The sequence below is a fragment of the Mobula hypostoma genome, chromosome 16 (genome assembly GCF_963921235.1).
Source record: "Mobula hypostoma chromosome 16, sMobHyp1.1, whole genome shotgun sequence".
NCBI classification, from domain to species: domain Eukaryota; kingdom Metazoa; phylum Chordata; class Chondrichthyes; order Myliobatiformes; family Myliobatidae; genus Mobula; species Mobula hypostoma.
Window position 1 is genome coordinate 24,025,099 of NC_086112.1, and position 25,099 is coordinate 24,050,197.

Sequence of the window (25,099 nt, forward strand, 5' to 3'; positions counted from 1 at the left end):
TTATGTCCCTCTGGTGGAATGCATGGGTTTTCTCTGGGTGCTCCAGTTTCCTCCCACAGTTCAAAGACATACCAGTTAGTAAGTTAATTGGTCATGTCAACTGTCCTGTGTTTAGGCTCAGGCAAATAAAAATAAGGCAGGGACAATCAGAGCGGCCATTGTTGAAATGAACCAGTGTTAGAGTGGGGAGGCTTCTTCTTCTTCATTGTTCATTCTTCTTCTGTTACTACAAAGTTAGAGCAGTGAGGATGGCTCCAGGGGCTTTGTTGTGTTCTTCAAAGGTTCAAAAGTTTATTTTATTATCAAAGTATGCATGCAGAATACAACCCTGAGATTTGTCTTCTCTAGATAGATGAGATGTGGGAATTCTGGGACACTTCAAGCCTCCCTTATAACAACGCCAAGCTGCAGCTCCTCAGAGAACATGTTAAGGAACTGGAGCTGCAGCTTGATGATCCTCGGCTCATACAGGAACTGAGGAGATGATAGATAGGAGCTACAGGGAGGTGGTGGCATTTAAATTCATCATCACCGAGGAGGACGTTAGAAGGGCCTTCCTGAAGATAAATCTAAGGAAGGCGACGGGCTCAGATGGTGTCCCGGGACGGGTTCTCCGGGCCTGTGCAAGCGAGCTAGCTGGAGTGTTTGCTGACATCTTCAACTGCTCCTGCTTCAGTCTAAGATCCCCTTGTGTTTTAAGAAGGCAACGATAATCCCGGTGCCGAAGAAGAGTGAGGTGGCATGCCTGAAGGACTATCGACCTGTGGCTTTGACATCAATTGCTCTGAAGTGCTTCGAGCGATTGGTTATGGCACACATCAACCACAGTCTACCGGTCAACCTCGGCGCTTTGCAATTCACCTACCGGAGCAACAGGTCAATGGCAGATGCCATCTCTCTGGCCCTACATTCCTCCTTAGAACACCTGAAGAATAAAGATACATATGTAAGGCTCCTTTTCATTGACTACAGCTCTGCCTTTAATACCATCATTCCAAATAAACTGATTCCTAAGCTCCGGTACCTGGGCCTTAGCACTCAGATCTGCAGCTGGATCTTCAACTTCCTCACAGACAGGACCCAGGCTGTAAAAATAGGGGACAAGCTCTCCTCTACAATCACTCTGAGCACTGGTGCCCCACAAGGCTGTGCACTCAGCCCCCTTCTGTACTCACTGTACACCCATGATTGTGTAGCCAAGTTTCCATCGAACTCAATATATAAGTTTGCTGATGACAGCACAATTGTGGGCCGAATCTTGGGTAGCGAAGAGTTTGAGTACAGAGAGGAAATTAAGAACCTGGTGGCATGGTGTGAAGACAATAACCTATCCCTCAACGTCAGCAAGACAAAGGAATTGGTTGTTAACTTCAGAAGGAGTAGCAGACCGCACGACCCCATCTACATCTGTGGTGCACAGGTGGAACCGGTCAAAAGCTTTAAGCTCCTCGGGGTCAATACCACAAGTGACCTGACTTTGTCCAACCAAGCAGAGTCCATTGCCAAGAAGGCCCACCAGCGTCTTTACTTCCTGAGAAAGTTAAAGAAATTTGGCCTGTCCCTTAAAATGCTCACTAATTTTTATAGATGCACCGTAGAAAGCATTCTCCTAGGGTGCATCATGACCTGGTATGGAAGTTGTCCTGTCCAAGACCGGAAGAAGCTGCAGAAGATCATGAACACAGCCCAGCACATCACACAAACCAATCTTCCGTCCTTGGACTCACTGTACACCGCACGCTGTCAGAGCCGTGCTGCCAGGATAATCAAGGACACGACTCACCCAGTCAACACACTTTTTGTCCCTCTTCCCTCCGGGAGAAGGCTCAGGAGCTTGAAGACTCATATGGCCAGATTTGGGAACAGCTTCTTTCCAACTGTGATCAGACTGCTGAACGGATCCTGACCCGGATCTGGGCCGTAACCTCCGAATATCTGGACCAGCCTCTCGGTTTTTTTGCACTACCTTACTTTCCCTTTTCTATTTTCTATTTATTATTTATTATTTAATTTTTTATTATATTTACTATCAATTTGTACTCCAGGGAGCGTGAAGCACAGAATCAAATATCGCTGTGATGATTGTACACCCTAGTATCAATTGTTTGTCGACAATAAAGTAATAAAGTAAAGTCACACCTAAGTTGCAGGAGGCAGGAAAATTGTTGGCTGTCAGGAGATGGAAGGGAAATGGGGAGCCAGTGCAAAGTACCCCTGTAGCTGTTCCCCTCAATAATAAGTGTACCACTTTGAATACCATTGAAGGGGATGACCTATGGGGGAGAGCCACATCGACCGAGTCTCGGGCACTGAGTCTGGTGCTGTAGCTCAGAAGGGAAGTGGGGAGAAGAGGTTTGCAGCAGTGATAGAGGATTCCATAGTTAGAGGAGCAAACATAAGATTCTGTGGACGCGATACAACACCCAGATGGTATGTTGCTTCTCAGATGCCAGGGTCAGGGATGTCTCAGACTGAGTCCAAGACATTGTAAAGAGGGAGGCCAAGCAGTCAGAAGTCTTGGTACATATTGGCACCAATGATATAGGAAAAGGGAAGAGGTCCTGAAGAGAGAATTTAGGGAGCTAGATCGAAAGCAGAAAAGTAGGACTTCCAGAGTAGCAATTTCTGGATTGCTGTCTGTGCCACGTGCCACGAATAGGATGACTTGGCAGATGAATGCAAGGCTGAGAAACTGGTGCAGGGGACAGGGTTTCAGATTTCTGAATCATTGGGATCTCTTCTGGGGAAAATATGACCTGTACAAAAGGGATGGGTAACAGCTGAACCTGTGTGGAGGAAATACTAAGCTTGAGGACTAAGGGTTAATAGAATCATGGGGATAAGCATGATAAGAAGCGGAATGGGTCTATCTTACTTGTACTAACAATAGATCATGTCCTTAATGTGGAACCGTTGCCCCTCATCTGAGAGACAATGTGATTAATGGCTTGTTTGTACTCTGATTAATCAGGTACCATTGTGTAGATGCTAATTTTGTGTAAATTGCAGAAACAGTGTCTTGAGACCTCCTGACCTAGTGTGATTAGATTTGCTGTATAAATCTGAGCTGTAACCTTGCATTGGTGAAGTCATTGTCTACGAAGTAAAGACAGTAATCAGTTTCAAGATCTTTGCCTACTTTGCACTTGATCAGTACTAAGTTCTCTAACAACCTGAGAGGGACCAATATCCTTGTGGGCAGGCTTTCTAGAGATGTTCAAGAGGGTTTAAACTAATTTGGCGGAGGGATGAGAACCAGAGTGATAGCGCTGAGGATAGGGCTATTGGATTACAAGCAGAGGCAGTGTGTAGTGAGACTGTAAGGAAGGACAGGCAGATGATAGAGCAAAATAGCAGTCAGTGGGATGAATTGCAGCGTAAAACAGGGAACAAAACTGAAAAGGGTGTTCGATACAGGAATGACGGTTTTGTATTTAAGTGTACGCAGTGTACGAAACAAAGTAGATGATCTTGTTGTCACAACCATGGATTCAGCTGCGCAGTAGGTATGGCAATTCTGCTTGTGAATATGCACATGTCAGATAATTATTATTTAATCATGATAGTGTATTACTCTATACCCGTAGTGCTTGTTGAGACTTGGACAGAGCACAGCAACACTTCGCTGCCTGTTTGCACTTGGCCTTCCCTAAGAAATTAGACTGCTTAATGTTTAATGTTTAGATGTTCATTTCAGCCGCAGTGTAGGTTTCGTTTCCCATTTGAGAGTTTTAGTTAACGGCCCTGTTTTGGCCTAGCGTTTATTGTTTTATTTTCCCTTTAACACTGTTCGCATTAAAGTCTGTGAACTATGGACCTGCTTCAGTGTCTCTCACTCCACACTTGGGCCATATCCGAACCTGCTAACACTTGTAGCACAGTTAGAGATGTGCAATTATGACATTGTGGGCATCACAGCGTCATGGTTGAAAAAAAAGATTATAGTTAGGAGCATAACATCCAAGGATACACATTGTATAAAAAGGAGAGGCAGGTAGGCAGTGGGAGTGGTGTAGCTCTGTTGGTAAAACCTGAAATCATATCCTGAGAAAAAGGTGACATAGGATCAGAAGATGTAGAATCCTTGTGGGTAGAGTTAAGAAACTACAACGATGAAAAGACCATGTTGGGAGTTATATACAGACCTCTGAAATGCAGCTAGATATGAAATACAAATGATAATGGCTGATACAAAAGGCTTGTCAAAAGGTCAATGTTAGTCATGGGAGATTTCAATATACAGGTAGATTGGGAAAATCAGGTTGGTGCTGGATCCAAAAAAAATAATTTGTAGAATGCCTACAAGATAACTCCTTATGGCAGCTTGTGGTTGATTCCACTAAGGGAAAGGCAATTCTGGATTGGGTGTTGTGTAATGAACTGGATTTGATTTGGGAGCTTAAGGTAAAGGAACACTTAAGAGGCAATGATCATAATATGATAGAATTTACCCTGCAAATTGGGAGAACCTAAATTCAGATGTACCAGTACTACAGAGGCATGAGAGAGGAGCTGGTCAAAGTTGATTGGAAGGGGGCACGAGCAGAAATTACAGCAGAGCAACAGAGACTGGAGTTTCTGGGAGCAATTTGGAAGGCGCAGGATAGATATGTACATCCCAAAGAAGAAATACTCTAAAGGCAGATTGATGCAACCGTGGCTGACAAGGGAAGTCAAAGCCAACATAAAAGAGAGGGTATATAATAGAGCAAACATTTGTGGAAAGATAGATGATTGGGAAACTTTTAAAACCAACAAAAGGCAATTAAAAAGCCATTAGAGTGGAAAAGATAAAATACGAAGATAAGCTGGCCAACAATATCAAAGAGGAACCCGAAGTTTTTTTTAGCTATATGGAGAGGAAACGAGAGATGAGAATAGATATCTGACTACCGGAAAACAATGCTGGAGGGTAAGTAATGGGGAATAAAGAAATGACTGACGGACTGAATAAGTATTTTGCATCAGTTTTCACAGTGGAAGATACTAGCAGTATGCTGGAAGTTCAAGTGTCTGGGGCAGAAGTGAATGCAGTTGCTATTACTAGGGAGAAGGTGTTTGGGAAACTGAAAGGTCTGAAGTTAGATAAGTCACCTGGACCAGATGGATTACACCCCAGGAGTCTGAAAGAGGCAGCTGAGGAGACCGTGGAGGCATTGATAATCATCCTTCAAGAATCACTAGATTCTGGAATGGTTCTAGAGGACTAGAAAATTGCAAATGTCGCTCTTCTCTTTAAGAAGGGAAGAAGGTAGAAGAAAGAAAATTATAGACCAGTTAGCCTGACTTCAGTGGTTGGGAAGATGTTGGAGTTGATTGTTAAGGATGTGATTTCAAGATTCTTGGAGGCACATCATAAAATAGGTCAAAGTCAGCATAGTTTCCTTCAGGGAAAATTTTGCCTGATAAGTTTGTTAGAATTCTTTGAAGACATAACAAGCAACATAGACAAAGGGGAATTGGTAGATGTGGTGTATTTGGATTTTCAGAAAGGCTTTGACAAGGTGCTGCACATGAGGCTGCTTAACAAGTTAAGAGCCCATGTTATTACTGGGGAGATGCTAGCATGGACAGAGCATTGGCCGATTGGTGGAAGACCAGAATATAAAAGCAAGGATGTAATGTTGAGGCTTTATAAAGCACTGGTGAGGCCTCACTTAGAGTACTGTGAGCAGTTTTGGGCCCCTTATTTTAGAAAGTATGTGCTGACATTGGAGAGGATTCAGAGGAGTTTCACAGGAACGATTCTGGGAATGAAAGGCTTATTGTATAGGAAGCAATTGATGGCTCTGAGCCTTTAATCACTGGACTTTAGAAGAATGAGAGTGGAAATCTCATTGAGACCTATTGAATGGTGAAAGGCCTGGATAGAGTGGATGTGGAGAGGATGTTTCCTATGGTGTGGAAGCCTAGAACTAGAGGGCACAACCTCAGAATTGAGTGGTGTCCATTTAGAACGAGTATGAGGAGGAGTTTCTTTGGCCAGAGGATGGTGAATTTGCTGAAGGTGGTTGTGGAGGCCAGGTCATTGGGTGTATTTAAGGGGGAGGTTGATAGGTTCTTGATTAGTCAGGGTGTGAAATGTTATGGGGAGAAGCCAGGAGATTGGGGTTGAGAGGGAAATAGATTAGCCATGATGACATGGCAGAGCAGGCTCAATGGGCCAAATGGCCTCATTCTGCCCTTTTATCTTATGGTCTTACAGTCCTGTAAATTGTTCTGTGATTAGGCTGGGGTTCAATAGGAGGGTTGCTGGACAATGTGGCTCTTTGGGCTGGAAAGGCCTTTTCCATGCTCTATCTCTAGAAAAACTTTGGGTTCCAGGTTCTCAGGTTCCTGGGAGTTCATCAGCATTTAGACCCATTAATTTCTCTAACTCATTTTATTAATACTAATATATGTCAGCTCATTTACTCCAGATCTATAATTTTCCAGTATTTCTGGGAATTGCCTCCAACTTCTTCTGTGAAGACAAATACAAAGTACAGTATTTCTTTAATTTCTTTGTTACCTAATTCCTCAGTGTAACTCTCCAGTTTCATACTGCAGATGATCCAAATTCATTTTTGCTATACGCCAACATATTTAAGTTTTTACAATTTGTTTTATGTTTCCTGATAGGTTACTCATGTGTTCATAAAAGATATAGGATATAAGATACAGGAGCAGAATTAGACCAATTGACCCATTGAGTCTGCTCGGCCATTACAGCATGGCTGATCCAATTTTCCTCTCAGCCCCAGTTTCCTGTTTTCTCCCCATATCCCTTCATGCCCAGACCAATCAAGAATCTGTCAACCTCTGCCTTAAATATACATAAAGACTTGGCCTCCACAGCTGCCTATAGCAATGAATTCCATAGGTTCACTATTCTCTGGCTAAAGAAATTCCTTCTCATCTCCATTCTAAAAGAACGCCCCTCTAAACTGAGGCTGTGTCCTCTAGACTTAGACTCTCCCACCATAGGAAACATCCTCTCCACATCCACTCTATCAAGGCCTTTTACCATTCGATAGGTTTCAATGAGGTCATCCCCCATTCTTCTAAATTCCAATGAACACAGGCCTAAAGCTTTCAAACACTTTTCATATGATGGGCCATTTAACCTCCTTTGAACCCTCTCCAGTTTCAGTACATCCTTTCTTAGATGAAGGGCCCAAAACTGCTCAGAATACCCTAAGTGAGGCCTCACCAGTGCTTAAAAAGTCTCAACGTTATATCCTGGCTTTTATATTCTAGTCCTCTTGAAATGAATGCCCTATCACCACAGTGTGCCTCTTCTCCTTTCTTCCCTTCTGAGTCACAGAGGCAGACTCAGTGCCAGAGACCCGACCACTGTCATTTTCCTCTGTTAGGTCTGTTAGGACAGTTTACAAAATGGTAAACCTATTGTTGAGGGGGATGGCCACAGGGGTACTCTGCCCTGGCTCCATAACCCCTTTCCCCTCCTGACTGTCACCCAGTTTCCTGTGTCTTGCACCTTGGCTGTAACTATCTCTCTATATGTCCTGTCTATCATCCTCTCAGTCTCCCGAATGAACCTGAGTTCATCCATCTCGAGCTCCAACTCCTTAGTGCGACACATGAGAAGCTGCAGCTGCAACTTCTCGCTGGTGTAGTCATCAGGGAGACTGGAAGTCTCCCAGCCTTCCCACATCCCGCAAGAAGAGCATTCCACTCTCCTGTCTGGCAACTCTACTGTCCTAGCTGAGCAGATATAAAGAAGGGAAGAGAAAAAAAACCTGAGCTTTTCTTTTCTTTTGCTTTCTCTGACTGAAGCTTCTCTTTGCTGAAGCTCGAGGAGCTGAAGCCTCAAGATCATACTCTAACTCCGTCCACTCAGGCAACGGCCACTGTGCTTGCCCGTGCCTTCTTTTAGTTTGCTCTTGCGAATCAATCTCAAACATCAGTTGGCTGCTGGTCAATGCTCTTCTTTGTTGTAGCAACCCGCTGCTGCCTTTTGTACTCAGGCATTCAATCTGATTGAAAATCCTCTCCTCTTTAAACTTCTGATGTCCAGATTAGCCGCTAGTCAAAGCTCATCTTTCCCTCTTCTTATTAATTTTTTGATCACTTGTTATTCTCAGGTATCCTGTTCTTTTACAAAGTCGAAGTCAAGTAGTCAAAGTGAAGTTTATTTCAAAGTATGCATATGTTACCATACACTACCTTGAGATTCAATTTTTTTTACAGGCATTTACAGAAAAATAAAGAAATGCAATATAGCAAGGACATGACAAACAACTAAAGTACAAAAGAAGTCAAATTGTGCAAATGGAAAAAAAATAATACTGCGAATATGAGTTGTAGTGTTCTTGAAAGTGACCATAGTTTGTAAAATTAGTTCAGAGTTCAGCAACATGGTAAGCCATTTCCTTTGACATAATACAATCAACTTCTCTTTACCATCACAAACAAGGACAAATGTAGCAAAAATTAGTGGGAAGTTAGAAGATTGGAATGCTTTTAAAAACCAATAGAAGGCCACTGAACAGCTTAAGGAGAGAAAAGATAAAATATGAAGGTAAGATAGCCAATGGTGTAAAGGAGCTTACCAAAAGATTTTTCAGATATATAATGAGTAAAAGAGAGGCAAGAGTTGATATCTGACTGCTGGAAAACAACACTGAAGAGTTAGTAATGGGGGATAAGGAAATGATGGACAAATTTAAGTATTTTGTGTCAATCTTTACTATGGAACACACAAGCAATATGCCAGATATCTGAGTGTCAAGGGGCAGTGGGACCAAATGGATCACACCCCAGAGTTCTGAAAGTGGTAGCTGAAGAAATTCTGGAGGCATCAGCAATGATCTTTCAAGAATCACTAGATTTTGTTTTGATTTTGATTTATATTACAGAATTTACCTTTTAGAATATAAAAGCAATCCTTGCTTTTATAGAAACATAGAAACATAGAAAATAGGTGCAGGAGTAGGCCATTCGGCCCTTCGAGCCTGCACCGCCATTTATTATGATCATGGCTGATCATCCAACTCAGAACCCTGCACCAGCCTTCCCTCCATACCCCCTGATCCCCGTAGCCACAAGGGCCATATCTAACTCCCTCTTAAATATAGCCAATGAACTGGCCTCAACTGTTTCCTGTGGCAGAGAATTCCACAGATTCACCACTCTCTGTGTGAAGAAGTTTTTCCTAATCTCGGTCCTAAAAGGCTTCCCCTTTATCCTCAAACTGTGACCCCTCGTTCTGGACTTCCCCAACATCGGGAACAATCTTCCTGCATCTAGCCTGTCCAATCCCTTTAGGATTTTATACGTTTCAATCAGATCCCCCCTCAATCTTCTAAATTCCAATGAGTACAAGCCCAGTTCATCCAGTCTTTCTTCATATGAAAGTCCTGCCATCCCAGGAATCAATCTGGTGAACCTGTTTTGTACTCCCCCCTATGGCAAGAATGTCTTTCCTCAGATTAGGGGACCAAAACTGCACACAATACTCCAGGTGTGGTCTCACCAAGGCCTTGTACAACTGCAGTAGTACCTCCCTGCTCCTGTACTCGAATCCTCTCGCTATAAATGCTAGCATACCATTCGCCTTTTCCACCGCCTGCTGTACCTGCATGCCCACTTTCAATGACTGGTGCATAATGACACCCAGGTCTCGTTGCACCTCCCCTTTTCCTAATCGGCCACCATTCAGATAATAATCTGTTTTCCTATTTTTGCCACCAAAGTGGATAACTTCACATTTATCCACATTAAATTGCGTCTGCCATGAATTTGCCCACTCACCCAACCTATCCAAGTCACCCTGCATCCTCTTAGCATCCTCCTCACAGCTAACACTGCCGCCCAGCTTCATGTCATCCGCAAACTTGGAGATGCTGCATTTAATTCCCTCATCCAAGTCATTAATATATATTGTAAACAACTGGGGTCCCAGCACTGAGCCTTGCGGTACCCCACTAGTCACTGCATGCCATTCTGAAAAGGTTCTAGTCTACTCAAAATGAATGTTAACATTGCATTTACCTTCCTTACCACCAACTCAACCTGCAAGTTAACTTTAGAAAATTCTGCATGAGGACTCCCAAGTCCTTTTGCACCATTTATTTTTGAGTTTTCTCCATGTTTAGAAAATAGTCCATGCCTTTATTCTTTCTAACCGGAGGTATTACCATACACTTCCCTACTCTATATTCCATCTACCATTTCTTTGCCCATTCTCCCAATCTCAAGTTCGTCTGCCAGCTCCCTGCTTCCTCAATACTACCTGCCCCTCCATCTATCTTCTTATCATCCACAAACTTGGCCACAAAGCCGTCAATTCCATGATCCAAATCATTGAAATATAATGTGAAAAGAAGTGGTCCCAATACCAACCACTCCAGAGCACCACTAGTTATAAGCAACAAATCAAAAAAGGTCCCTTTTATTCCCAATCTTTTCCTCCTGCCGATCAGCCAATCTTCAATCCATGCTAGTATCGTTCCTGTTACATCAGGGGCTCTTACCTTGTTAAGCAGCCTCATGTGTGGCACCTTGTCAAAGGCCATCTGAAGATGAAAGCAAACAACATCCACTGACTCTCCTTTGTTTATCCTGCCTGTTATTTCCTCAAAGAATTCCAACAGATTTGTCAGGCAAGATTTTCCCTGAAGGGACCATGCTGACTTTGACCTATTTTATCATGTGCCTCCAAGTGTACCAAAACCCTATCCTTAATAACAGACTTCAACATCTTCCCAACCACTGAAGTCAGGCTAACTAGTCTATAGTTTCCTTTCTTTTGCCTCCCTTCCTTCTTAAAACAAAGAGTGACATTTGCAATTTTACAGTGCTCCAGAATGGTGGAGCAGACCTGACGGGGTGAATAGTCTAATTCTACTTCTAGATCATAGAAACATAGAAATCTACAGCACATTACAGGCCCTTCGGCCCACATGTTGTGCCGACCATGTAGCCTACTCTAGAAACTGCCTAGAATTTCCCTACCACATAGCCCTCTATTTTTATAAGCTCAATGTACCTATCTAAGAGTTTCTTAAAAGACCCTATTGTATCTGCCTCTACCACCATTGCTGGCAGTGGATTCCTCGCACCCACCACTCTCTGTGTGAAAACTTACCTCCAAGCACCTTAAAACTATGCCCCCTCATGTTAGACATTTCAGTCCTGGGGAAAAAGCCTCTGGCTATCCACACGGTCAATGCACCTCATCATCTTATACATTTATGGTCCTTTTAGTCTAAAACCTTGTACAATATTTCAAACAAAACCTCAATAGGACATTTTGATTCAAAGCTGTCAGATTTTTTATAAGTAATGAGTTCAGTAACTAGGGAGCAGAAGGAATAGTTGGTGAACATATGATCAAGCTGAAAACAGTAACAAAAAGGTGTGCAGTCCAGACATAGAAAGATAATTTTATGGGTGAAGGATAGGACATATTGCACGGTATGCAAGTTCCTGATGAAAGTTCATCCAAAAGCAAAATGAATGCTGAAAATCTGAAATAACCACAGGAAATAACCAGTTGGTCATGCAGCAGCTGTAGACAGAGAAACAGAGTTAGTGCTTTCAATAGAACTGGGAAATGTGTTTCCATTTTAATCCCTGAAGAATTCATGGTTCTTGTTTGCCTCAGATACAAAAGGGCAAAGGTATGCAAGAATTCTGTTGGAAAACCATATGATTAGCAGAATTGGATAATGAGGGGCTGGAAATAGGACTGTGGAATAGTATGTACACATATCTCAACAAATGTAATGAGGTTCAAGACCACTTTATTGACAAGGAAATCAACAATAATTATATGTCAGAAATAGCTCAAATATTTTCCAGAGAAATAAAGCAATATATTTTAAGTGGACAATTTGAGTCAAGATCTCATTTCAGGTGAGTACTGGTGAATCTCACCCAATATGTTGTCTGACTCCTTTTGGATCCACAGATGCTGTTTGATCCATTGGACTCTTTCAACTGTTCTGTTTGATGTTCAATATTCCAGCGTCTGCGGCCTCTTCTGTCTTCAGAGCAAAATGTTGTTGGGCACACATTCAAGTGAATGGTGGAGAGGTCACACGCTATGTGACAGATGAAAAGTTTGTTTGCCAACAAAAACAGGAGGATTCAATTGCCTATCACAGTGAAGAGCTCTAAGCACATTTCACCCACTATGGGCATGGACTGGGCTGTTTCATTTGGGTTGAGGGATTGTGTTTTTGAAAGGATCACTGCGTAAAGCTACAAAGAAATTCAACAGTTATTCATTCCTTTGGGTGCACTGGCTTCACCTAGACCATTGCTTAACAGAATTTGGGATGGGTATACTGTAGAAGTTTCTAGTTATAGGCTATATAAACATTTCTGATCTGACCATTGCTTAACAGAATTTGGGATGGGTATGCTGTAGAAGTTTTTAGTTTGGGATATGTTACAGGCTATATAAACATTTCTGATCTCTCCTGCAAGCTCCTTTTTGAAGGTAGGTGGTGTAGAGAGATGAGAGAGAGAGAGAGAGAGAGATCGATGGAGAGAGAGAGGGATCGATAGATAGAGGGAGGGAAGGAGGAGAGAGATATATTAAGCCTTGGTTGGAAAGCTGTAATCCTCTGATGATGCAGAGAGGATTAACATGTGTGGAACATGCTGCCATATGAAGTAGTGTAATTAGATATAATCATTATGTTCAACAGCATTTAGACAAACATTTGACTAGTCAAGGCATGCACAAGTATGGATCTAATGTGAGCAAATGGGATTGGTTTAGATGGGCAAAAAGGTCAATATCCACACAGTTGGCCAATCAGCTCATGTCTGTGCAATACATATTTATGACTCTAATGGCCCAGCTTGCGAAGTTAAACTGGGTTCCCTCAATCAAGATGTGCACTGGCAATTTTGGAGACTAGTCACATGGAACATGCATCATGTGACATGATTCAATTCATTTATGCTTCTCTAATTTATAAAGAGTGAAAGACAAATGTAAAAAAACATATTTTCAAGGGGCTACATTCAACACAGCAATGCAATTTAAAAGCCTTAATGCACATTTAATGGTTAATCCTGCAGTCTGCTACAGAGTGCTTTGGAGGCAATTGGTTAATTCGAGAGACCCCCTTCTATTTATCCCAACAACTATTATTCATTATAAGGACTTTGGTGGTCCTACTGGTTTTGTTACGTGTGTTGGTGCTTTCCGAAAGGTACCGGCAGTACAGCTGGTTTACCTGGTAATTTCTGTGATAAAGATCACAGAGGTTATTTCCACAGATACTATACTCTGAGAGACTTCATAGACACAATCCCGTCTTCAACTCTCAATATAACATTGTTTCTGGAGACTCAGGTCTTTTAGCAGCAGTCATGATGAGATCTGTAACTTCCAGAGTTAGAGCTACATACCTGTCTGGACAACTCTGACCATTAAGGTCTGGCTCATTGTCAATGTCCCCTCCAAGGTGTGCGTGCGTGTGCAGGCGCACATCTTTTGCTACTAGTGCACAAAAGGTTGTCACCCTCTACCTTGTTGGCATGTTAAATATATTTCACGATCGTACACTGTCACATTTCCTTTTCCAGTTTCTGATGAGGCTGGTGTCGACAACGTGAAGTTTGCAATGATTTAAGACCATAAGATATAGGAGCAGTGTGTTGCCCTTAAGGCATTTATTTGACTTTGTTGGGTCTATGTTTTAAGTGATTTGTTTGTAACTATTTTCTAGTTAAAGATAATTAAGTTACAGTACAACGAAGGTAAATTCATTGTCAATGGTATATCGCAGCATGTGATGACGTTACCTCCGGTTTTGCCGCGTCTTGGTTCGGGAAGGTGTGAAGGCGGGTGCCATGCGTGCAGAATGATCATGAAGAGCTCCGTTTCCACCCACAAAGAGACATTATAGAAACAACGCCGTAAGTTCATAAGAATGTATTTGAAGTAAAAATATTAACGTGGTTTCTGTTAAGGAAGCGGCGGTTGGGGCGGCGCACGTGCCGGCTTTTCAATTTCAAATGTGGGGTGGGCTCGAGCCCGATGGCGGTTTGACGCGACCCCCTCGCGCGCTACTCGCGGCGGCTGGAGACTCTCGCTAAAAGAAGAGAGTGCGAGTGGTCTCCAGAATGAAACAGACGCTGTATATGTTTGTATTTTTTATCAACAGTTTTCACCATACGATGTTAATGTGGAAGGTTGAACAGTAAATGGTTAACCTTACTAGGTAGGACTCTGTCTTCATTGGCTCCGGTTTAAATTGGTATTTAGTCAGAGTTTCAACACACTGCATGAGAACACTACAGTGAAAAGGTGGAATCATTCGGTGTTTCGACAAGTGGTACAATGGCTTCGCGATCAAGCATCAAGTTGCTTGCATTAAGCGCCAAGAGCAGTAGGACATCGACAAATGTGGCTGTCCTTGCAACAGCTAAAGCAGAAGCCGCCAAGGTGTGAGTGTCATACGCTAACCAAGAAGCAAAACTTAAAATGGAAAAAGCTGCCAGAGAAGTGGAAGACCAGAAGGAAAAGGCAAGGATAGATACAGAGTTAGAAGTGCTGACACTACAACGAGAAGCTGATGCGGCTGCGGTGGAAGCACAAATACTGGAAAACGTTGAAGAAATGCACATTCTAGACGAAGCAGGAAAATCTACGTCAGAAAGGGCCAAATTGGAACGCACCAGCGAATATGTCCAATCTCAAATTGACCTGCAGATTCATTCTCCCTCTCCATACTTGCCTGTTGGTGTCCCATCTCGTGTGAAATCACAGGGAAGTTTTGTTGCATCGTGTCCATCTGGGGAAGACAACTCACAATTGAAACCTTGCCACAAACTCAAGTGTAAAAGGGCTGACTATGAATACTGCCCGACAACAAACTTACCAGATCTGGCGAAATCAGAGACAAAGGCTGAAGTCAGAACATCAAATCACATCATGCACGTACACGCTCAGTCATATGTTCCCCAACATATTCCCCCAGCTAGCACGCCACCTGCAGCGGAACCCTTGGCACAGTATTTAGCGTGACAAGACCTCGTCAATACAGGACTGTACCAGTTTGACGATAAGGCTGAAAATTACCGTGCGTGGTACTCCTCATTCACCAGTGCCACCGGCGGAGTCCAGCTCACAGCAACCCAAGAGTTGGACCTTATGACTAAATGGCTGGGAAAGGAATCAAGTGAACAGGTGAAACGTATACGCTCAGTGTACGTCAACAACCCTAAGCTAGCCTTACAAAAAGCATGGGAGAGACTTCGGGACTGCTATGCAGCCCCTGAAATTATTGAGAGGGCGCTATTTCAATGGCTGGACAATTTTCGTAGGGTGTCTGCCTAAGGACCACACTAAATTACGAGAACTCAGAGATTTATTCATGGAGATTCAAGGTGCTAAAGAAGACGGCTATTTAACTGCCCTGTCGTATCTGGATACCTCACACAGAGTTGGACCAATTGTGGACAAGCTTCCATTTGGGCTGCAGGAAAGATGAGTGTCAATTGCTTCAGAGTACAAGGAAGAGAATGGTGGTCAATTCCCTCCCTTTGAGTATTTTAGTAGGTTTGTGTGCAAGGAGGTGAAGAGGCGAAACGACCCTAGCTTCATGAATCAAGGCAGCACCACAACTCACACCAACCCAGTCAAACCCATCTCGAACAACTTTGTCATCAATAAACCCATCTCAGTGCATAATACCGAAGTCTCCGCAATCAACGATGACCCTAGCAAGAATTGTCCATTGCACAACAAATCCCACCCCCTCAAAAATGCAGAATGTTTCAAAACAAACCCTTTGACGAAAGAAAGGCCCTTCAAAGGAAAAAAAGAATATGTTTTAAGTGCTGTTCCTCTACCTCTCACCTCGCTAAAGAGTGTACATTCCCCGTAAAGTGCTCAGAATGTAACAGCACTAATCACGATGGAGCCATGCATCCCGGCCTGTCACCGCAAACTGCCAAGGCTCCTCCGCTCCCACAAGAGGATGGCGGGGAGGGAGATCATCACTTTGATACATCTATTGTCAGCTCGAGCTGCACAGAAGTTTGCAGTCCAGGTCAGTCGAGCCGTTCGTGCTCAAAGATCTGCCTCATTAGGGTATACCCTAAGGGAGCCAAAGACAAGGCTATCAAAACTTATGTAATTCTGGACGACCAGAGCAACTGCAAGACCAGAGTTCTTCGAGTTGTTTAGCGTAAAGGGTAATCCATTCCCATCCTACCCCAGAACTTGCTCTGGCATCGCAGAAACATATGGCATGAAGGCAGAAGGCTTCCAGCTTGAGTCGCTGGATGGCAAAGTCGACATCAGTCTCCCTCCACACTTGGAGTGCAATGAGATCTTGAATAACTGATCCGAGATTACGACGCCAAGCGCAGTGCTACACCAGCCCCATCTCCACCACATTGCCAAGCACATCCCAGAACTGGATCCGGAAGCAGAAATACTCCTGCTACTTGGAAGAGATGTTTTTAGGGTGCACAAAGTCAGGCAGCAGGTCAATGGACCACACAACGCCCCCTTCGCCCAACGTCTGGATCTGGGCTGGGTGGTGATAGGAGAGGTGTGCCCTGGCAACGTATACAAACTGACAGTTAACATGCTCAAGACTATCGTGCTAGAGAGTGGCCACCATTCAATTTCTCAGCCCTCCACAAGTGTTACGTGTATCAAGGAAGCACAACAAAGGCGCGAGCATAGTAAAGTAACTGAGAAGACACTGGGACAATCAATCTTTGCTCAAACTAAGCATGATAATAAACTTGCTCCATTGGTGAAAGATGCTATCTTCTTAAAAATAATGGACGCAAAGGTCTTTAGAGACGAAGTGAACAACTGGGTCGCCTCACTACCATTTAGAGTACCGTGCCAGTGCTTACCAAACAACAAAGAGCAGGCAGTCAACCGGTTCACATCTTTAAAACGAACCCTGAAAAGGAAACCTGAGACCAGTTTAGAGGTCGTTATACTTCTACCTAAAGACTGATCTGGAGACTAAAGTTCTATGCCATGTTTATAGTGACCTTACAAAGGTCAGGCGGGGAGTCTGTTGCCCTTAAGGCATTTATTTGATTTTGTTGGGTCTATGCTTTAAATGATTTGTTTGTAACTATTTTCTAGTTAAAGTTAAAGGTTGATAATTAAGTTACAGTATAACGAAGGTAAATTCATTGTCTATGGTATATCGCGGCATGTGATGACGTTACCTCCGGTTTCGCCGCGTCTTGGTTGGAGAAGGTGTGAAGGCGGGTGCCATGCGTGCGGCATGATCGTGAAGAGCTCCGTTTCCACCCACAAAGAAACATTATAGAAACAACGCCGTAAGTTCATAAGAATGTATTTGAAGTAAAAATATTAACGCGGTTTCTGTTCAGGAAGTGGCGGTTGGGGCGATGCGCGTGCTGGCTTTTCAATTTCAAACGTGGGGTGGGCTCGAGCCTGATGGCGGTTTGATGCGACCCCCTTGCGCGCTACTCGGGGCGGCTGGAGACTCTTGCTAAAAGAAGAGAGCGCGAGTGGTCTCCAGAATGAAACGGACGCTGTATATGTTTGTATTTTATTATCAACAGTTTTCCCCATACGATGTTAATGTGGAAGAGTGAACAGTAAATGGTTAACCTTACTAGGTAGGACTCTGTCTTCATTGGCTCCAGTTTAACTTGGTGTTTAGTCAGAGTTTCAACACACTGCATGAGAACACTACAAGCAGAATTAGGCCATTCGGCTCATCGAATCTGCTCTGCTATTTCATCATGGCTGATCCAATTTTCCTCTCATCCCCAATCTCCTGCCTGCTCCCCATGCAGATTTATCTGCAGATTTTAGAACTGGATTATTTATACTGTTTTTATTGAAGAAATTATTGATTCACTATGTCAAATTCCAAAGAAGCAAAGCACTAAAGAACTGCTAGTTCATTTAAAGCAGGATGGCTTAATGAAACAGTAGAAGCTGCTACACCGAAAGCTCATGAGGTCAGGACCATGCAGCTACAAGGAATACAGAACCTGGTGTTACCTGCGTGTATTGTCGTGATGCAAAATTTGTTGGAGACTTTGCAGGTGGGAAGAAATGGAGTGATATTTGGAAACTTGGCTTGTTATGTTGTCACTTAGCAAGCAAACCACATATGGATGGTGTGCAAAAGCTCCAGCGAGAAAATCCTTCATTACCCGCTACAGACCTGCGACATATGTTTTGTGAGAGTGCAGATGAATGAGAGCAAAAATGATCAAACCCAGAGGAGATCAAAGTTCTTCTTGACAGTGTTTTGCTAGACGTTAAAATGAATACCTCTATATATAAAATTCAGTTCACACATGTTGTTGTCACTGGGCAAAGAATTGCACAGCACAGGACTTTTGTGCACACTGGTCATTACAAATTAGAGGGAACATTGCTATAGTCATCCTGAACTTCCCAGTATTTGGTCCATGACTGATGTAATGGCTGATTTACTTCGAATTTCACTATTTTCTCAGCAGTTTTTGAACTGAAACTCATCCTGGAGCTTGATAACTGGGAAAATTACAAAGTCTGCTGAAGGAACTCAGTGGGTTGAGCAACATCTGTATGTGGGGGGGGGGGGAGGGAGGGCTGAGATATTGGGAGGGGGGAATGTTGCTTTATTAACTATAGTTTATACAACAGGGCTCTCTTACAAGTATCTCAAATCTAAGTGTCCTTCAGTTCCATCAAAAAAATTATTGATAGTAATAGAGTGGATTACAGTTAATGGGACATCAATCAATTGGGACAGCCGCTTATTTGAGACAACTCTTAAAGAATTAAAATCGGCAGGATTTCCTTTATTTATTTGGGATACTTCATCGCTTAGTTGGGGCAGAAGACTTGCCAAACAGTTTCTAACAGCTGCATGCACTTGTGAGGCCATTAGACACTGCACCACGCTTCGAGCAAACAGCTTTTAAATAGCATCAGTAGCATGTGTATGTATTCAAAAATCAGAGATTTTTGTCACCGTTAGTTGGTAAGAAATTAGCAATGAGACAATACAGAATGGTTTTGCTCACTGTGGTTTCAAGCATTCAGGCCTGGAGTTGCCAGAAACCGCCTGGAATGAAAATGAAACCATTTCACAACTTGAACAAGCTGTGAACTATGAAGAATTTGAAGGTCTTGACAATTATGTTGAATGTTACAATAATGATAAAGACTTGGAAGATGCAATCATTGAAAGCATTGCATGAAGGCAGTACATCTGCACAAAGGTGTCTGCACTGATTTTATTCATTTACAGTTAATGAAAAGAATATAACAGCGTACACTGGATGAATTTCTATGTCGATAACTATTAGGAACTTATACACAGTTTTATAGTACAGTACTGTTGTAGTGTTGGTAGTGTTCTAATTTGTTCTGTATTTCATTTAAATACATAAATTGTTACTCAATTTGTCTTTTTTATACCTTTTTAAGTATGTCCATGAAACTTCGGCTAATGGGGGCAGTTGCTTAATTGGGCTAAAGTGTACTGGTCCTGATGTAACCCAATTAACCGGAATCCACTACTTCACAGAATGGCTGGAATTCTGCCTTACATAATTATTTGGTGAACAATGTTCGTCATTGTTTTCTAACTTATGAATTTTTGCAGTATCATATGAAGCCAGTACAACACCTCCAAGACTTTCTGTGCATCTGGTAACCCACGTAACCCACGAAGCTAGGCTCGAGGGATTTACTTTTCCTTGCACTTGGCCTTCATACCATAATCATGTTGTTTAATGTATAAAACATAGTTCACTTGTAGCTCCTTCATGAGAAAATGATACACCACATAAAATGTCGATTTATTTTCCAAAAATGGTTTCAAATAAATCTATCCCTACATAAATTACATATTTATTAATGACCAGAATTTTAGCGAGAATTATCAGTGCTTACATTTACTGTGCTTTTTTCAAACTGTACATTTCATAGTTACAATTTTTGTCCATTTGTATTTATCCTTCATTCCTTTTCTCCTTACTCGCTCAAATATTTCATCAAATAGTACAACAAAGTTCTGATGAAACTCTGTTAAATGTGAACTCCGCTTCACTCTTCATAGATGCTGTCTGATTGCTGAATACGTCCTGCATTTTGTGCTTTGTTTTGCCTTACATTAAATAGGAAGCTGTTTCAAGGCACAAAAAATGAGGTTCACAAGGCAATGTATGGATCTCCTTTTGAGTACAGCTGTCTGCTACAACTTTGAACCCAGGCCCATTTGTTCTACTATTGATGGAGACAGATTTTCAATGGTGCATATCTTACAGTCTTTCCTGTGTGCAAGCAGAGCAGTTCATAATATTTTGTGCAGTCACACAAATTAACCACATATGGCTTTGGGAATTGTTCACATTGTGAACAAACCTGCATTCTGTGGGCTTGGGCTCTTATAAGAGCCCTGCTCAACCACAACTGCTGCTGTGTGTCAGTGGGGTGAATAGTGTGTGAGCGATGCTTTCACAAAGGAGGGCAGCCACTGCCTGGAATTTGGCACTCTGCAAGGAGATCAGCTGCATAGAACAGGAAGAGGGAAAAACTGAGAGAGAAGTGGTTCAGGAGGTAGCCAGACTTTCCTGTGGTCAAAGCTGCAGCCTTGGAAGCTCACCACGTATTTCCTGCCTTTGCCGGTCAAGAAACATTATCATAAATATTTATCTTTGTTTCTCCACAAACAAAATGCTGGAGGAGCTCAGCAAGTCAGGTAGCATCTATGGAGGGCAATAAAGAGTGGGCAGCCCAGGCTGATCAGGACTGGAAAGGAAGGGGGACAGCCAGAGAAAGAAGGTGGGGGAGGGGAATGAGTACAAGCGGGGAGGTGATAGGCGAGACCAGATGAGAGGGAACGTGATTGGGTGAAGGTGGATGAAGCAAGAAACTGGAAGGTGATTGGTGGAAGAGGTAAAGGGCTGAAGAAGAAGAAATCTTTTGGGGAGGACAGTGGAACATGGAAGATAAGGAAGGTAGAGGGAAACCAAAGGGAGATGATGAGCAAGAAAAGAAGGGATGAGAGCAGAACCTTCATTGCTCATTCCTGAAACCCGTTCTAAGTTGGACACCTTAAGCTAATAACTGTTCTCAAATAAGGACATCCAATGATCTTAGTGGCTCTAATTTGCCAGGGTCTTTAGAATGGTTGGTGCCAAATGAAGGCTGTTTCACTTAAGCATTAGAAGTTACCCAGCTTACTGAATTGAATGCTGCCTCCCTGGTACCTGGGTCAGAAATATCACTGAATGGCTGCACAACATCTTGAATAGTGAGGATAAACACTTTGAGGTTGGGGGCCTCAACAATACCAATGACAATAGAGATAAAGCGAGAAGGTCTCCTGCAGGGAGAGTATGAAACAGGTTAAAAAGCAGGACGTCAAGGGCTGAATTCCGCATATTACTACTAGAGACACAGAGCACTGCATGCCTTAGAGCCAGAGGAACATGCCCTTTGGTCCATCGAGTCTGCAGCAGCCTGATTTTTCTGCCTGGTCCTATATATCCGCAGCCGGACCATAGTTCTCCATATGCTTCTCATCCATGTACTTATCCAAACTTCTCCTAAATGTTGCAATTGAACTCGCATGCACCACTTCCATGGCAGCTTGTTCCACACTCGCATTAACCTCTGAGTGAAGAAGCTCCCTCACAGGTTACCCTCAAATGTTTCATTTTGTTTTACCCTAAATCTATAATCTCTAGTTTTAGTCTCACTCAACTTCAGGAGAAAAAAGCTTGCATACACTCTCCCCATTTGTACCCCTCATCATATTGTATACCTCTTTAAGATCTCCCCCCATTCTGCTATGCTTTGGGGAGTAAAGTCTTAACCTTATTCAACCTTTACTTATCACTGTGTATGGTGGCAATTTAATCATAATAAACAGAAACAGCACACTCTCATGATATTGTACACTAGTTTTCAATATGATACCACCCCTAAACACATCATCCCCACAGTTTCTTCAGTATTTAGAAGGAGCTATTCCCTCTGTAATATTTTTTCACTCTTCTATTTCCACAAAGAACAACTCCTTATTTTTACCCCATGGCATCTTCTCATCCTTCCTGCCAAAACAGTCATTTACTTACAGTTCAAAGTTGGGGCTCACCATGTGATTTCCTCTTCAGTGGAAAAATCAAGAAACGACTTATTTGCTGAGCATCCCTGTTCAGTTTGTAAAAGAGACCTTGAGCTTCCAGTTGCATGTAGCTTTGATTCTCCATCCCCCTCTGACCTACCTACATTGTTTCAAAAAATCTCATAAAGAACTGGAACACCTTGGCACGTTTAGAATCTTCAGTTGAATTGAATTTAAGAATTTCAGTTAACCAACTGCACTGTAAATTTAAAAAGTCTGAATTTTAAAAAATAGAAAATCAAAAATACTAAAAACATGCAGAATCTGCAGAAAGAAAAGAAGGAACTGCTTTAGGTCAAGCAGTCCTCATCAGAACTGGGTCAAAGAGAGGAAGATAACAATTCTACTCTTCTATCATGTATTTCCGGTGATCAGTTTTTCTTTAAATCTGTGTCCTTTTCTTGTATTTAACAGTTAATTCACTTCCTCCTGTTTGCACTTCCTTCAGACACTCACTTTTAGCTTCCACTATTATTTTCAGATTTCACGTATCTTTAATTCTCCACTCTGGCCTATCTGTCTGTTGTCTCCTGCACTGTTCCTACATGGTACCGAACAACAGTATTATGTCTTATTTCTGGGAACATTGCAGCCTTTGGGACTCAATATCAGATTCAACAATTTCAGGGAACTTCTTTGCCCTGTTTGCATCCGAACTGGCCAATTCTGCTGCAAGGTAATTCATATGCAAAATTAATTTGGTTTCTGTCCCTCCACTGATGCTTTCTACCTTCATGCTAGTCATTTCCTATATTCTCCTTTTGATTTTAGTTCTCTGAAATAGCTCTGACCTGCATTTCATAACATTTATATGCAGCTTTAGTTTTTTAAAATCTATCTGACTATCTTTGTTAAACCACAAACCATTGATCAGGCTTCACAAACTGCAAACACGAAATAATCTGCAGATGCTGTTGTCAAAGGAACACTCACAATGCGCTGGAGTGTTCCTTTCACAAACTGCATATTGTCATTGCCATCTTGGCTTCATTCTCTCACAGATTTATCCTTCCTCCTATCAATCCCTTCACTCCTTTCACTCAATTTAGAACCTACTTGTGTTCTCAATTTTCCAGTCCTGCTGAAGGATCTCTGACCTGAGGCATTTTCCATGGTGCCACCTAACTTGCAGGTGATCCAACACTTTTGGTTTATTGCAGCATTTGCAGTTCTTTTTGAATTTTCAATTCCTGCAATAGCCCAGTTTCTTTTCCTGAGAATCTTTGTACATAAATTATTCATTTGGTTCTCACTCCTTTACTTCTTTGACTATCTTCATTTACGAACCAAACAGCTTGTCATCATAGACATCCTGGCCTCAAGCAGATATATTCTTCATCCTATCCATCCCTTCCCAATTCTCTCTGCAATTTAAAACTGATTTATTTTCTCTTTTTCTTTTATTTTCTCAATTCCCTAGTCCTTTGAAGGGTCTCTGACCTGAGATAGCAACTCTTTCACTTTCCTTACAGCTGTCTCACCTGTCAGTGTTTCAGCCCTTTTGCTGTATTCCACCAGCTGCAGTTTTGTTTTTTGGATTTTCAATTCCTGCAGTAGCTCAGTTTCATTTCTGTTGAATGTTTGCACATAAAGGATTCATTAGGTTCTCACTCCATTGGTTTGAGAACAGATACGTGAATTGTTGATCTCGTTTCCTAATTCATATAGTATGAATCTGCGTCTAAACGTATTTGACAAGCTATATGCACGGTTAAACTCGTCGCAGCCCGGCTTTGTCAACCTTCTCAGCTGTTAACAGTGACATCCACATCCCGGCGTTCCGGGCAGCGGGGCGCCACTGCGCATGCGTACCGGGCGTCCCCTGCCGGTGGCTGGGCGAAACGACTTGAACCAACATGGCGTAGGAGGGTACGGAATGAGAGAGCAGCAGAGAAGAAAGGGACGGCGGGAGAGAGAGGCGGCGGGGAATGTTTCGCCGCATGGAGGACGCATATTCGGTGCTTGAGGAACTTTTGAGCGTTGGTCGGTACCACAGCAGAAGGTGTGTCCGTGTGTGAAGGTGGGGCCCGGGCCTTGCGCGGTGGGGTTCCCGGTGAGTGCGGCGGCTCGGTGATCATGGTGAGCCGCACAGGGGAGGGATTGAACCGGCAGCGGGGCTGGGAGAGAGGGGAGAGTGGCTGGGAGCTCCTCCACAAGCTGCCGCCTTTGCAAACACTTAAACGAAAACAATGGGGTCCTGACGTTGGGTTTAAATCCAGTAAAGGATTATTTGGAAATTTATTTATTCCCAAATGGCCTTTTAAATCAGATGCAGTGATTGTGTTAAACTTTTTGAAAATACACAGCCTCTTTTCCTCTGTCTTTTGACTCGAGTGTGCCATGAATTTTAAAATCGCAGAGAAAATGGGCAAGAGGTCGTAGGAATATGTAATGCGGTCCTCTTTGAGTTTAAGAAACTGGTGTCACTTGGTGAGGGTGTGTATGGTTACACATCGGCTTCACAGGTGGCGAAGTTAATTATTTCATGATCCTTTTGTTGATGGTTGAAAGATTATTTTGAAACCGTGATAACGTCGTTAATGATTTCCTATTGCCAGGTATTTTCAAATCCAACGTCAACGTAAAAACTTTATCCCTCCGAGTTTTAACTACTGCCCTATCTCAAATCCTTTACCCGAACACTTGAATGTGCTGCATTTAAATTCATACTTGCCTTTCAGAAACTCGTCAAATAAATTTTGACAGTGTTTTCTCTTCCCATCACAGAATCAAAGTGGTGATTTTCCATCACTGAGGTCTTTTTGTGCAAAACTAGCGTATCTAATTTGTCAGTGGATGGAACTGTCACCTCATTAGATTATTACTCCCCCAGTTGTATGCAATTTTGAGAATTATCTGCAGTGAAAAAAATTCTTTCTTGCATCTTCACTGATCTTTTCCAACATTTGTCCATGATTGTTTTTTATTGTTTCTTGCATACCTTAGAGCAACATCAGGGAGCAACACCTTTTACTTATATCCTGATC

At 42.6% G+C, this 25,099-nt stretch overlaps 1 protein-coding gene and 1 pseudogene across 5 annotated transcripts in view; one reads left to right on the forward strand and one right to left on the reverse strand.

Annotated features, from left to right (window-relative positions):
* The window catches only part of LOC134357283 (band 4.1-like protein 4A), a 141,587-nt pseudogene extending 119,493 nt beyond the window's left edge, over positions 1 to 22,094 (reverse strand).
* A 1,864-nt stretch (positions 22,095 to 23,958) lies between these two features.
* Positions 23,959 to 25,099, forward strand: part of apc (APC regulator of WNT signaling pathway) — a 216,515-nt gene continuing 215,374 nt past the window's right edge. For 4 of the 5 annotated variants that reach the window (XM_063068650.1, XM_063068646.1, XM_063068651.1 and 1 more), the window contains exon 1: positions 23,959 to 24,114. The gene's annotated coding sequence lies outside the window, so the exon portion shown is untranslated. Of the gene's footprint in view, positions 24,133 to 25,099 lie in introns of all 5 variants that reach the window. The other variant, XM_063068647.1, reaches the window with a different exon arrangement.